The sequence below is a fragment of the Hibiscus syriacus genome, unplaced genomic scaffold (assembly GCF_006381635.1).
Source record: "Hibiscus syriacus cultivar Baekdansim isolate YM2019G1 unplaced genomic scaffold, ASM638163v2 tig00113721_pilon, whole genome shotgun sequence".
In the NCBI taxonomy this organism is placed as follows: domain Eukaryota; kingdom Viridiplantae; phylum Streptophyta; class Magnoliopsida; order Malvales; family Malvaceae; genus Hibiscus; species Hibiscus syriacus.
In genome coordinates, this window is record NW_024063468.1 from 701 (window position 1) to 14,850 (window position 14,150).

A 14,150-nucleotide genomic window follows, 5' to 3' on the forward strand; every position below is an offset into this window, starting at 1 on the left:
CTGTACTCTCAGCCTGGCCCGAAGCAGGTTTCCTCAACAATTGTCTTTGAGCAGTGAAAGCTTCTTTGCAATTGTAGTGGCCAGGCTGACTTTATTTCTCAAGGTCAATTGAGCCGAAAAAAATTTCTACAAAAACAATAAACATACCAAGTTGATATACCAAAAACTACACTGTGAAGATATACCAAAACAATAAACATAAAAGTAGTAGTTTATTCTTGAAACTAAAATTGCAACACTGTTTTGTCTTTTGGTTGAAATGAAAATCGCAACGAGAGAATCGCAACGCGAGATGACAATCGCAACGAGAGAATCGCAACGCGAAATGAAATCGCAACGAGAGAATCGCAACGCGAAATGAAAATCGCAATGCGATTTTGGTTTCGCGTTGCGATTCTCTCGTTGCGATTTCATTTCGCGTTGCGATTCTCTCGTTGCGACAGTCATTCTCTCGTTGCGATTTTCATTTATCTCGTTGCGACTCTTCTGCAAATTGAAACTTGAATGGATTGCATTACTTCAACCAAAGACAGAACAAAGACAAAGACAAATACTAACTTGAAAATCGCAACGAGAGAATAGCAACGCGAAATGAAAATCGCAACGACAGAATCGTAACGCGAAATGAAATCTAAGTGAATGGTTAATCTATTATTGAAATGACCAGTAAACTTATCATCAGTTTCAATATGAAAAACCTACAATAATGCAAACATTTCAAAATAAAAATAATTAAAAAAACTAACCCTCGGAGGTTGATTTTCCATTTCTGAATATTGTGAGGGATTTCTGACCGTGAATGGTTGTGAGGGATTTCGCCGGAGATGGGGACGGAAATCTTCGGAGATGGGGACGGATTTCTTCGCCGTAGAGAGAGATGGAGATGGGACTGAGTTGTGATTTTAGGTTTTAGGTTATGAGTTGCGATTACGGGATTTTGTCTTAATATTCTTTTTGTAATTTGAAAATAAAATACGCGTAGCGATTATAATGGCGCTTTAAATATCGCGTTGCGATTTACGGATACGCGTTGCGATTTTATGTATTATCGTTGCGATTTACGGATACGCGTTGCGATATACGGATACGCATTGCGATTTACCCATACGCGTTGCGATTTACGGATACACGTTGCGATTTACGGATACGCGTTGCGATTTATGTGTTCGCGTTGCGATTTTCATATTCGCGTTGCGATTATGGAAAATCGCAATGCGAATTTGTACTATCGCATCGCGATTTTCAAGAATCGCGTTGCGATTTTGGAAACTGATTTGCGATTCTGGAAACTGATTTGCGATTCTGGGGATCGCGTTGCGATTTTTATTTCGCGTTGCGATTTTGTTGGTCATTTTGGCAAATCCAAAAAAAGTTGGTTAAAATCGTATATTATAACTTTTTTTTGGTCACTGAGGCGATTTTCTCTTTTATAAAATCCCGAATACTTTTGAGAGTTTATCGTGAATCATTATGGAAGTGTTAGTGAATCACGATGGGAATTTGAGGTCCATTCACGTTCGAAAATGGCAAATGAAATACCCAATTGCACCTCATGGTTTGTACTAAAATTAGAACCATTTGGTCTTTTTGCAACATGAATGTTGTGGTTATAACCAGAATGGTTTTGGATATTTTTGAGATCTTAAGGAAAGCTTAAAAATATATCATTTTACATATTTAAATTAAATAATTTTAAAATTTATTGTTTTTCCGATTTCTTGAGACTTTATTCTTCTCCGATTTGAAAGAATTGAATTGTGGATATAGCATGAATTTTAATTTTGAACATTAAATAAAAAAATTTGAAAAAGACTAAAATTAAAAGAATATTTGATAAATTGAAATAAAATAATTTAAGAGAAAAAATATAATTAAATGAATTAGTGAGAAGAAATAAAGACGACGAGAATTAAGAATTTTATGTGATCGAAAAATTGAAAGAGCCTAAGCCGTAAAGAAGGTGGGAATAGGTGTAGGGATGGCAACTCAACCCGAATCCGACGGGTTCTGACCTGATCCGACCCGATCGGTCGGATTTTTTTAAAAAAAATTCGGGTTCGGGTTCGGGTTTTTTTTAAATGCACTGTTTGGGTCGGGTCGGGTCGGGTTTAGGGTAAAAAATCCGACCCGACCCGAAAAATATATATAATTTTATCTTATATTTAGGGATAATTACAATAATATCCCTCCATATATAATTTTTTCAATTAAGTCACTGTTTTCATTGAATTAATTTTTTTTTATTATTTCGGGTCGGGTCGGGTCGGGTTTCTAAGTCATATTCGGGTCGGGTCAGGTCGAGTGAAACATTAATTTTGTCGGGTCGGGTCGGGTCACGGGTGGAGAACCATTTCTTCTCGGGTCGGGTCGGGTGGCCCAAAAACCCGACCCGACCCGACCCATTGCCATCCCTAAATAGGTGACGAAGCTGACATTACTTACTAATAATTGATAAGGAAAAAATAAAAACGAGATCATCAAGAAATAAATCACATAAAAAAAGAGTAGACTATACAAATGGTCCCCTGATTAGGTACTATTTAATAAGTCCATTGACTATATAGTTTATAAAATGATCATCTGACTATAGAATGTTACTTTGTTAAGTCCATCGACTATTAAAAGTTACAAAATACTCACTCGACTATTCATTACATTCCAGACTCGTCATTTTCAGTTAAAAATTGGCGGTTGTTTAAGCTGAACGTTAACATGATGATTGAGATATGATAATCGTTTGAGATTCTGTGATGAGATTTTATCATATCATAGTCAACGGGTTAACGTTAAGCTCGGAATATTGTCTATTTCTTTTTAAAAACATGACGAGTTTGAAATATAATGAATAATTGAGTGAACATTTTGTAACTTTTAATAGTTGAGAGACTTAAAAACGTAATACTTTATAGACAGGACCATTTGTGTACTTTACCCTAAAAATAATATAAAATTTGACGTTCAATTCTTTTTTATATTTACGAAGTAAAAGATCACTATAAACTTAAAAGTAACAATGATATCGAGAGGATGAGAAATTAAAAAGTGCACATCTCTAGATTGTAAACAAATGTGTCGAACTTCCAATTACAGAAACTAATAACATAGCCTTAAAACAAAATATGGCAACAAGATCAGCTCCCGCAAGATCGGTCGTCACTCAAAGATGCATTTGTTTTTGTTTTGCTTGTAGGGTCAAAGGGTTTGTCAATCAATGATGATCAGTAAGGTTCCTCTAAAGATTTCATCTGATCCTCAATGTCGGTCAGTAGCTGCAGTCGATGAAACGTAATATGCAGCAGAAAAGAGGCCATGGACGAAGCACAAAATGCCTCCGATGGACAGGAAATGGTGGTGCGTGAACCCACAGGAAGCTCTGGGTTTGTTGTTTGATACCATCCCTATCACCAGTGTCGACAATCCAACCGCCAGTATGATCCTGATCGACACACGAATTAAGTATGGAATAAGATACACTCAGGGATGGATCAGAATTTCAATGCTTGAAACTGCATTGCGAGCAAGGAAAGAATATAAAGAATACAGTATAAGTTTGGAAATATTATAGTAGTGCTGTAAAATGAAATGTTAGTTAACAGGAAAATAATATAATTAGAAAAAGGGGTAAATTACATCAGATACCGTTGAATTTTATGTATTATATCGTTTATATTACTGAACTTTCAATTTTATCAATTATAACACTGAACTTTGATTTTCGTTTGAATTATACCACTGAATCGTTAAATTGTTAATAGCGGGATGTGGTCGACGGCTGCCAATGTGGCTGATGACTGTCGATGTAGATATCTGATCAAACGACGTCGTTTTGATCCGATTGTTAACGATTTAACTGCCAAGTGGTATGATTGAAACAAAATCAAAATTCAGTGCTATTATTGGCAAAATTGAAAGCTCGATGCTATAAACGATACAACGCCTAAAGTGACACACAATCCACAAACTAGCCAATGCAGTGATGCATACAAAAGATATATTCACCAATGCTCAACCGAGAAAAGAGAAATAGATAGTTTATAAACAAATCACTTCCTTTTTCCTATTTCATGTGGGATTTAACTTTGCATATTCTTAACCTTTCTAACAGTATATGGCTAATTACCATGTGAAAACGAGACAAGCCAATGAGAGTTGCCTGTTGGGTGAGGCTCTTTGGAACTCTTCTTGAGAACAGACGCACATGCAGCCACCAAGAAGGTTAGTGAGAACGTGGGCTAGGCTAAGCAGTATGACTGCACCCAGAGCCAGCTTGAAAGCCTCATGGCTAGGGTCTCTGCACTCGAATATCCACCCTCAAGTGCTTAACCTGTTAAACCCAAAAAAACAAACTCACATTGAAAATATACCCTGGTGAATCAATTCATAGAGCATAAACAAATTTACGTAAATTCTTTGCCATGTGATCGGAAGATACCTTGTTTTGTGCAACTTCGGCTTGGATGCCGAGAATCCCAGCTGCAACATCCAGGGCCACAATCAGCAGACAAACGAGAAGGCCTTTGAGTTTAAGCATAGTTTTTTTTGTTCCAAGAAACTAAGAGCAACAAGATAATAAAAATGGAGTTGCATGTTAATTATATATATATATATATATATATGCTAGAAGATACCTTTGTTTGTGAATACTTAAGGTTGCTTTTGTGTTTTTTCTTCCCTTGTTGGATACCTTTCATGGGGAAGAAGGAAAGTAGGGTATAAATCAATGACCATAAAGGCACTTGGATTTTGGGATTGGCAAAACCTCCCATTTCTTGTTCATGGAGTCGGTGAATAGATGGGCACGGATTATGGTAATATGACAAGTACGTATGGATTAGGATATTACTTTAATATCTAAACTATCAGTTTTGGTCTATTTTAGTACGATTATTCAAAGTTTAAGTACTAAAACAGAGCAAAATTGATAGGCACTAAGTTTTTTAACAACGGGTACTAAAGTGAAATGAAAACTAAACATTATACATTATTTTAAAAAAAATTAAAAGTTTAAATACTAAACAGACTAAAATTATAGTTTAGATATTAATGCATAGTTTACACAATGGATTACGTATCTTTAAAATATGAAATTGAGCTTTGTATGCGTTGTATGAGCCAAATCACATCAAAACGAACCATGGATTGGAAGGAAATCACCAAACATATGTTAGTGGTAATTGATTGATTGTATACCACATACCAATAATTAAAAGGGTAAAATATAAATTTCATCATTCAACTTTAATCATATTATTGTTTTACCATTATATTTTTTAATTTTTTAATTTGATCATTCAATTGTTATTTTTTTGGTCACTGCGGCATTAAATCATAAATAATACGGTAGCATGACCTAATTTTTTTTGCTGATGTAGAAGTTATATGTTGTCTACTTTTTTTATTTCTCTTCTTTTTTTATTTCATTATCTTCCCAATAAATTTAAAACTTTTAGATTTTCATTTCTGTGTCATGTCGTCATTGAAATTGTTCTTCACCGACCACTCAAGGTACTAATGAATTTGTCTCATTATTCCTTATCTCTATCATTTAGATTAACTATGAAACTTCAACTCAAAACACAAAGAAAAATGACTCTAATCTATAATTTACGTTGTTGATCATCATAGAATCATGATATATTAGTTATTTTTTTCTTCTTCATCTCTCCAAGAAGAAAATGATCCGTTTGAAAATCAAAATGAATCCAAAAGGTAAGTTAAAATTTTAGAGAAAAAAATTTAAGGGTAAATTATGCGTTTAATATCTAAACCATTAATTTTGGTCCGTTTTAGTACCTAAATTTTCAATTTTTTCAAAATCATACCTAAAGTTTAGTTTTTGTTTCATTTTAGTACCCATGTTCAAAATTTAACGTTAATTTTTGGGGGGGAAATGAAAGTTTAGGTACTAAAATGAACCAAACTAATAGTTTAGGTACTCAATGCGTTAAGTTTTTAATGGTGGGGTACTAAAATGAAACAAAAACTAAACGTTAGGTATGGTTTTAAAAAAATTGAAAGTTTAGGTACTAAAACGAATCATAATTGATAGTTTAGGTATTAAATGCGTAATTTACCCAAATTTTAAGGATATTTCATAAATTCAAAAAAATTGAGATTCTTTTATAATTATTAAAATATAGATTTTTATTATAGTACCATTAAATAAAATAAAAAAATGTAACAATATCAAAATAAAGTTATTAAATTAAAAGTTAATATTTAGTGAAAAATACATAATGTTGAGGGATGAAATTTGTAGTTTATTTAAAAGCTAAAGTATACAAATGGTCCTAAGATATTATTTTGTTGACTCCCTCAACTACTACAAGTTACAAAATGATCTTCCGACTATAGGGTGACATTTGTTGAGTCCCTCGATTATTAAAAACTACAGAATGGTCATCCGACTATTCATATGTTTCAAACATATTCTATTTTGTTAAAAATTGACGGTCGTCTGAACTGAACATTAACATGCTATCTGGGATATAATAAAATCTGATGTCATAATCTCAAATGATTATACCATTCAAACATGTTATCTGGGATATAATAAAATCTGATGTCATAATCTCAAATGATTATACTATTCAAACATTTCTGAGATCATATTTTATTATATCTCAATTAACAAGTTAATGTTCAATTCAGACGATATTCAATTTTTTTAACGTAAAAGGACCATTTAGAACATATGAATGGTTGACCATTTTGTAACTTTTAATAATCGAATGACTCAACGGTACTCTTTAGTCGGAAAACTATTTTGTAACTTTTAATAGTTGGAGGACTCAAGAAAATAATAATCTATAGTCGAGGGACAATTTACATACTTTATCCTTAATTAAAACGAATGGAACATCTCTTGAGGAGGTGGTAGTGGTTGAGGAGGGCAACCTTGAGAAGGTTAGAATAAAGGAACGTGAGCTAGGTTAGCTATGCCTTCAATCTTACTCCTTTATTGGCATGTGACAAAAAAAACAGATCCAATAGTTCTTGAAATTATAGGAGTTCAGCAAAGGATGGGCACGGGATCTGAACTCGGGTTTCGACCTGATTTTATCATGTTGGATTTGAATTAAATCAGGTCGTGTTTTTAGAGATTATGTTGAGTTGGGTTGAGTTAGATTTTAGTTTAGGGTTAAAAATATTCGATTCAATTCAATTCGACTCGATTCAAATAAATTATAATTTTACCTTATATATTTAGATATAGTTACAATAAGATATCTTTATACATTACTTTTTAAATTAAATTCTTATTTTTTTTATTAAATAAAAGTAATATTTTTTTATAAATATATTATTTTGAGTCAAGTCAAGTTCGTTTTTATCTTAAAATGACGGGTCATATTCATATAAAGTGAAGGATATATAATTTTCAGATAGGTTCGGATTAGATGAAAGATGTATAATTTTTGGATCGGATCAAATTAATTGAAACCCGACTCAATCTGACCGATGACCATCCCTAGTTCAGTGGGCTGGGTTTGGAACATATTGGTTGGGTTTCGAGCTTTTGAAGTATATCTTGCATGCCCAGAACAAGTTCATGTATTGTCCACGAATCAAGCAATCAACACAAACTTTCTTGGAATCCAAACAAGATTTAACGATATACCAAAGCAAAAGGGGAAAACATCAAGCAATATAAGCATGAATCATTTATCCCGCCATATTTTAAGTAGTTGAACTTCTGGTTCAATATTATATTTCTCATCTCTGTCTTTACACGCCTTGTTGCTTATCGCTTGTTGCTTGCGCTCTTTCATGTCCGTTCACCCCATCATTTTTTAGAGTCTTCCCTTTGGTTATATTAGTTGAGAAATCACCACATTGATTCTGCATCGCTTTGATCGAAATTCCCTCATTTTCGCAGATCACCAATGTCAGTTCCGTGACTAAAGGAATCACTCTTTTCTCTTTGTCCTCTTGCCCTTATAAAGAATATGGTTAGTGGCTCTGTGACTTTGGCCTTTTGGGTGGTTAAAAATGTGATCTTTTTCTGAGGTGGGGTTTTGTTTATTTTGGGTCATGGCGGTTTGCTGTGATCTTGAAGTGGATGTTAATGGAGAAGAGACTTTCCTGCTAGACAAGGTGATTCTTAATTCTTGAACTTTGATTATAAAGTTCTACTTTTTAAGGGATTCTCTGAAAAGTCCTGGTACCCTGAATAGCTGAACTGGTTTTTGTGATTGTGAATGTATTATGAGCTTCGCTGCTTTTGTTTGTGTGTCTGACTTTTGTAGTGCGGAATTCATTTGATTCATTACAGCTCCATAATTGTTAGATTTTACTGTAAATTTTCTATGGTGCATCTCCAGTTGCACCTCTTAACATTTAATATCATGTGGGTCATAAGTTATTTGTAGTTTTCCAACATACTTTCCCAAGTCCCTGAATTATTATTAGTTCAGTCTTCTTAGCATAAAATTATGCGTCGGTCGTGTGGACGGAGGGTTGTTTTCATGGCATTGTTTTCATGGCTTGGCAGGAAATCATCTGTTCATTCTCGGGCAGGTTAAGCAAACTATTGGTAAATCCACAGGTGCCAAGAGAAGTAGAGTGATATTCCATGACTTTCCTGGAGGGGCAGGGAATTTTGAGCTTATATCAAGGTTCTGTTACAGCAATGGGAAAATCGACTAAATCCGTCCAACATTTCCTCGTTATATTCCGCAGCTCGATTCATGGAGATGAATGATTCGGTGTCGGGAAACCGTAGTCTATTCGAGAAGATTGAGAGATCCGTTGAAGAGATCGGTGCTGGACTTGGTCTGATCTTGTGGGCTTTGAAGCATGGCCAAGATTTACAGCAGGCAGCAACTTCTTCAGGTATACTCGAAAGATGCTTGGATTCACTTGTTTGCACGGCTGGTCACTGACAACGAAGCAAGTCCTTGTGCATCTACTTCTTCGGATAGCCTTGGGTTTCGGCTCTCGTGCGATACCAAAAGCCGAGTTCGAAACAAGGCTTCTCTCGAGCATCTTCGTGGTTCGAAGACCTTTCGGTTTTGAATCCCAACACGGTTGAAATGCTGATAAAATCTATGGTGTCTAAGAAGTACGATCATGTAATCATCAGCCGGTTCCTCGTCTACTACCAGAGTCGAAGTTTCGTAATGCCTCATCGGACAAGAAACACAAAGTTCTAGAAATCGTGATCGATATGCTCTGCATTCTCGATCCGAATTCTGCTTCGTGCAAGAGTTTGTTCGGGATTCTTCGGTGGTGCTGAATCTGAACATAAGCAAAAGTAGCAGGAGCAAGTTGGAGGATATGATCGGTTCTCAATTGGATCAAGCAACTTTAGATAACCTGCTAATTCCATCTCCATACGGGACAAGTTACATGTATGATGTGAATCTAGTTCTTAAGTTTCTGAAAGCGTTTCTTCGACGAGACCGGCAATCATCTCCGATTCGAACAAAAAAGGTCGGCAGCTTAATAGACAGCTACATAGCAGAAGTAGCTCCGGACCCTTATCTGAAACCCTCCAAGTTTCGAGCTTTGGTAACGGCCCTGCCGGATTCTGCAAGGGACTCCGAGGACGAACTATACCACTCCATCGACATTTACTTGGAGGTGCATACAGGGTTGTGTGAAGAAAGAATAAAGATATGTTGTGCACTGAACTATGAGAAGCTCTCAACAGATGCTTGCAACACCTTTCCCGAACGCGAAATTCGGATCCAAGAGCGCGGTGCAAGCTCTCGCCTCCAGGCAGTTGAAGCTAAAGAATTTTCTGCAGGGAACTAATCACACAGATTCATCTTGCAAGTTCACTGAAAATGAAAAGCTTGACATATCAGCTGACAATGAAAAGCTTAGAGAACATTTACAAGGGATGCAAAGCAGGGTGATGGAATTGGAGAAGGTCTGCACGAAATGCAGAACCAGATGGCCAAATTCATGAAATCAAAAGAGGCAGCAGCCCATACCCACTACAACGAGGTCAATGCCTAGATTCTGTTGATGAAAGAAAATGTGCATAATATGCATTTCTTGATTATTTCTTCAGATACTTCTTAATTTTTTTTAAGATAAAGCCTTTAAAATTTCACGTACTCACATTTTTAAACAACTCACAAGCATAAATCAGATATCATTGTTTTATGGTAAATTACGTATTTAGTACCTAAACTATCAGTTTTAGTACTTAAACTTTTAATTTTTTTAAAAATCATACATAAAATTTGGTTTTTGTTTCATTTTAGTACACTATCAAAAGTTTTGTGAAAAAAATAAAAGTATAGGTATAAAATGGATCAAAATTGATAGTTTAGGTACTAACGCGTTAAGTTTTTAACGATTGGTACTAAAATGAAAAAAAACTAAACTTAGGTATGATTTAAAAAAAGTTTAGTACTAAAACAAACCAAAATAATTTAGATACTAATATGTAATTTACTATTGTTTTTAATATACAAAGCAAAGCTTCTCGTATTAAAAGCTTAAAGATCATTCCATAACACTTTGAATTATTTATCATCATTTATGTATGATATGTCATTTTTATTATTATTTAATATAAAATAAAAACAGAAGGTGGGTGCTACCGTCGATCGTCGTAGATGGTGTTTGCAGGGATGGCAATTTCACCCGCATTTGACGGGTTTCCACCCGATTCGACTTGATCAGGATGGATTTTTTTTTAATTTTGAGTCGGGTCGGGTTCAGGTGGAGGGTGAAAAAACTTCGACCTAACTCGAGGATAATATGTAATTTCCTTAAAATTTTTATTATATTTTAATTAAATCCTTAATTTATACCAGGTCATGTCGGGTCGGATGTAGGATATAAAATTTTTGGGTCGGGTTTGGGTGGGGGAGTATATTTTCGGATTGGGTCGGATTGACCAAAAACCCAATCCGACCCATTGCCATCCCTAGGTGGTCGTTCAATCCCAAATTTCATGGGTCTCTTCGCCTTGACACATTGAGTCTGAATCCAACCTCCTTGCTCCAAAATCCACAAATTGAAAATTGAAAGTGAGAAAGTCGAAACGTTTTAGTCGAGATTTACGAGTTTTTGATGCATTTTTTTGTAAAAACACCCACCAGATTCCGATTCAAGTGGTTGAGACGAACCAACCCATGCAATTTGGGACTGAACGACAACCATCTACTATAGTCGACGGTGCCCGACGATGGCGTCTAGTCACATCCTATTTTTATTTTATATTTTTAATTATTTTATATTAAATAATAATAAAATACGATGTCATACATAAATACTAATAAAATAATTCAAAGTGATCAAAACATGAACAATTCCAAATTTCAATAAGTAAATTAAAAATTGAAAGTGTAATGAGTAAAATAGGATAGATAATCTAGTTAAGTGAGGAATGATATAATTTACTCATGAATGAAATTAAAGTTAGGGTACTAAGTTGAAAGTAAATTGTTTTAACTCCCAACTTAAAAGAAGGTACAAAGCTCAGGTACTAAATGTATATTTAAGCCATATATATAATCCATCCATTCTCAGTAGATGAGTGCCTTTCATGGCTGTACATTGCAATGAAAGAGGTTCAAATAAATAAGGGAGACAAATCCAAAAAAATGGAAAATTATACTGTAAGCATCCAAAATGAATAGTATATGCCACTTTGAGCGGTATTCTTCTCCATCCGGACCTCTAGTCCATACCTAAAAACATCCACCATTATACTGGAATAATTATTTTTATTTTATTTTATTTTATTTTATTTTATGTTGCGATTGCTTTGTTGTTTTATTTTATTTTATTTTATTTATATTTAGATAATTATTAGATTTCAACATATTTGTTATCTGAATTTACATTATTTATATGAATAGGTTTATTATAGGACGATCTTTTTAATTCAAATTTTTTCATTAACAACACTAAGATTCAAATACCTCATCCCACTAAACAAACTAGTTATTGATAGATTCGTATTTAAATAATTAAAAAAATTATAGACATCATATTCGTTTTGTTATTCCTATTATTTTAAAATTATAAAGTTGTGTATCGATAAAATTATATTTTAACCTTTGATAATTATAAAATTTAAATGTAATCCCTTTAAAATTATATGATTAACACAATGATAACATTGTATTTTTTTATTAATATGGATAAGTACAAGGTGATAGCTGTTCAAAGATAATTCTCAGTCTTTTGACGTTGAACGCTTACACCCCTGATATTTATGGTGTTCGAACCTAAGTTCTCAAGGAATAACAATAATTCTTTTATCACATAGACCACTTGATTAGAATAACGCATGGCTGCCGGTGTTCGTTACATAAAGATAAAACATTGAAAGTAGAGAGCCACATGCGGTGCTCCATTGTGGTGGTGCGAGTAGATGGAAGTGGCCGATTTCCGACACTCTGCCAAAATGTTTTCCATTTGATTTGATCGGATCTTTAGGCCACCAACTTCCTTTCAATTGCCTTTGCACTGACATGATGATCTAAACGACTATTCGATAGATCTTAACTCCGTTCGTGATGAATATCGATGAACATTTGAAATTTCTTATAAAAAAGGATGAATACATATCCCAAAGATACATTAAACCTGAGGCTCTGAGCAATGCAGACCAAATGTACACATGCGTTTTTGCAATTTGGTGATTCAAACAATATATAGAAACAGTGTGGTTGACTTTGTGGGTGGGAAACGAGTCGAGTTTGAGTATTGTTGAACTTGATTCGAATTTGAAATTATGAATTGAAGCTCGAAATGTAAAAAAAAATAAGCTTAAATCGATTGAAGCTCAAACTCAAACAGGAATTTGAACCTTAATACATGAAAACTTTATATTGTATTTTAAAAATCAACACATAATATTATTAATAATTTATTTTTTCAAAAATAAAATATTAACATATTATGTTTTCAAGTTTTTTTCACGAGCTTTTCGAGTCGAGCATCAAATAGTTTGTTTCGATTCATTAAAAACTCGAATCGAGTATTTATCAAGATTTGACTGAGTCAATCTCGAGTAACTCACGATCTCAATCTCATTTAACGCCTACGGGTTACAGCCTAGGGGGAATGCACCATGATGTTGATATTGGGTGGGTATGGGAAGTGTGCACCCAACCTAGGCGCCATAACAACACTTTAGTATTATCTCCATATGTATGCAATATTTTCATACCCTCAACTACCAATACAAAAGCACAGCTTCCCCTTGCCCATGGTTGAACCACATATCAGCCATGGCAGCAGACGCTTCTTCTTCTTGGTTCAGGGCTTTTCTTGTGGTGTCTTTCCTCCTCCTCATGCCTTTCTCCTTTGGTAGGTTCCAAGGCTTTCAGCAGGCGGAATACTCGGTTGAACAGGAATTCATCGTCTTTGATTTGCACTGCAGATAATGTAGGTATGGATTCAATTTAGTTTAGCAAATGGTGTTGATTTAGTGTACGTATATATATATATATATATATATATATATATATATATATATATATATATATATAGACATGTTATGAAGGAGATGATGGGATTCCAGATGAGTGCAACGAGGAAGCTTTTGGTGGTGGGTGGAATGCTGGATTATGATGATACTGGAGCTAACCAAAGCACGACCCTAGGAAAAAACCTGGCAAGCGTGATCATCCTTTTATATTTACTTAATAATAATCTAGTACTAGTATATAAGATCCAATTATGTTGATACTCCTGCTGGTTAAAAAGTATTGGTATTTTCTTACTTTGAGCCTCGTTCCTCTTCCGAAAAAAAAATGGGTTTAATGATTCCTGAAGTCCTCAAACTTTTTTTTGTGGGGGTTGGGGGGTATTCAATTCAATCTAAAAACTATTTTACATTCAATTAAGCTCTTAAATTTAGAAAACCAATCATGTGATCTTTTTGACCAACGAAAATTATTGTTAACTGTTACGGTACTAAGCTAACAGTTCATGACAATGACATAATAATCTATGGTGTTGATGAAATATCCACTTATAAATGATGATGTTTAAAGGCCACGTGATGGTCTACGTCAAAGGAACATATTGATTGATTTCCTGATTTTAAGATCTTAACTGAGTGCAAAAAGGTTTAATCATTGAAATGATTTTTTCCCTAAAATTCGAAGTCCTCAGGAACCATTAAGCATAAAAAATAAGATCCAAGTATTGAAGTGTATGTATATATATAT

The 14,150-nt window shown here is 34.3% G+C and overlaps 2 pseudogenes; one reads left to right on the forward strand and one right to left on the reverse strand.

Moving 5' to 3' along the window:
• Positions 1-3,252: 3,252 nt before the first annotated feature.
• Positions 3,253-4,538, reverse strand: LOC120186898 (annotated as a pseudogene).
• Positions 4,539-8,004: 3,466 nt separating this feature from the next.
• LOC120186821 lies at positions 8,005-10,012 on the forward strand (annotated as a pseudogene).
• The last annotated feature ends 4,138 nt before the right edge of the window (positions 10,013-14,150 follow it).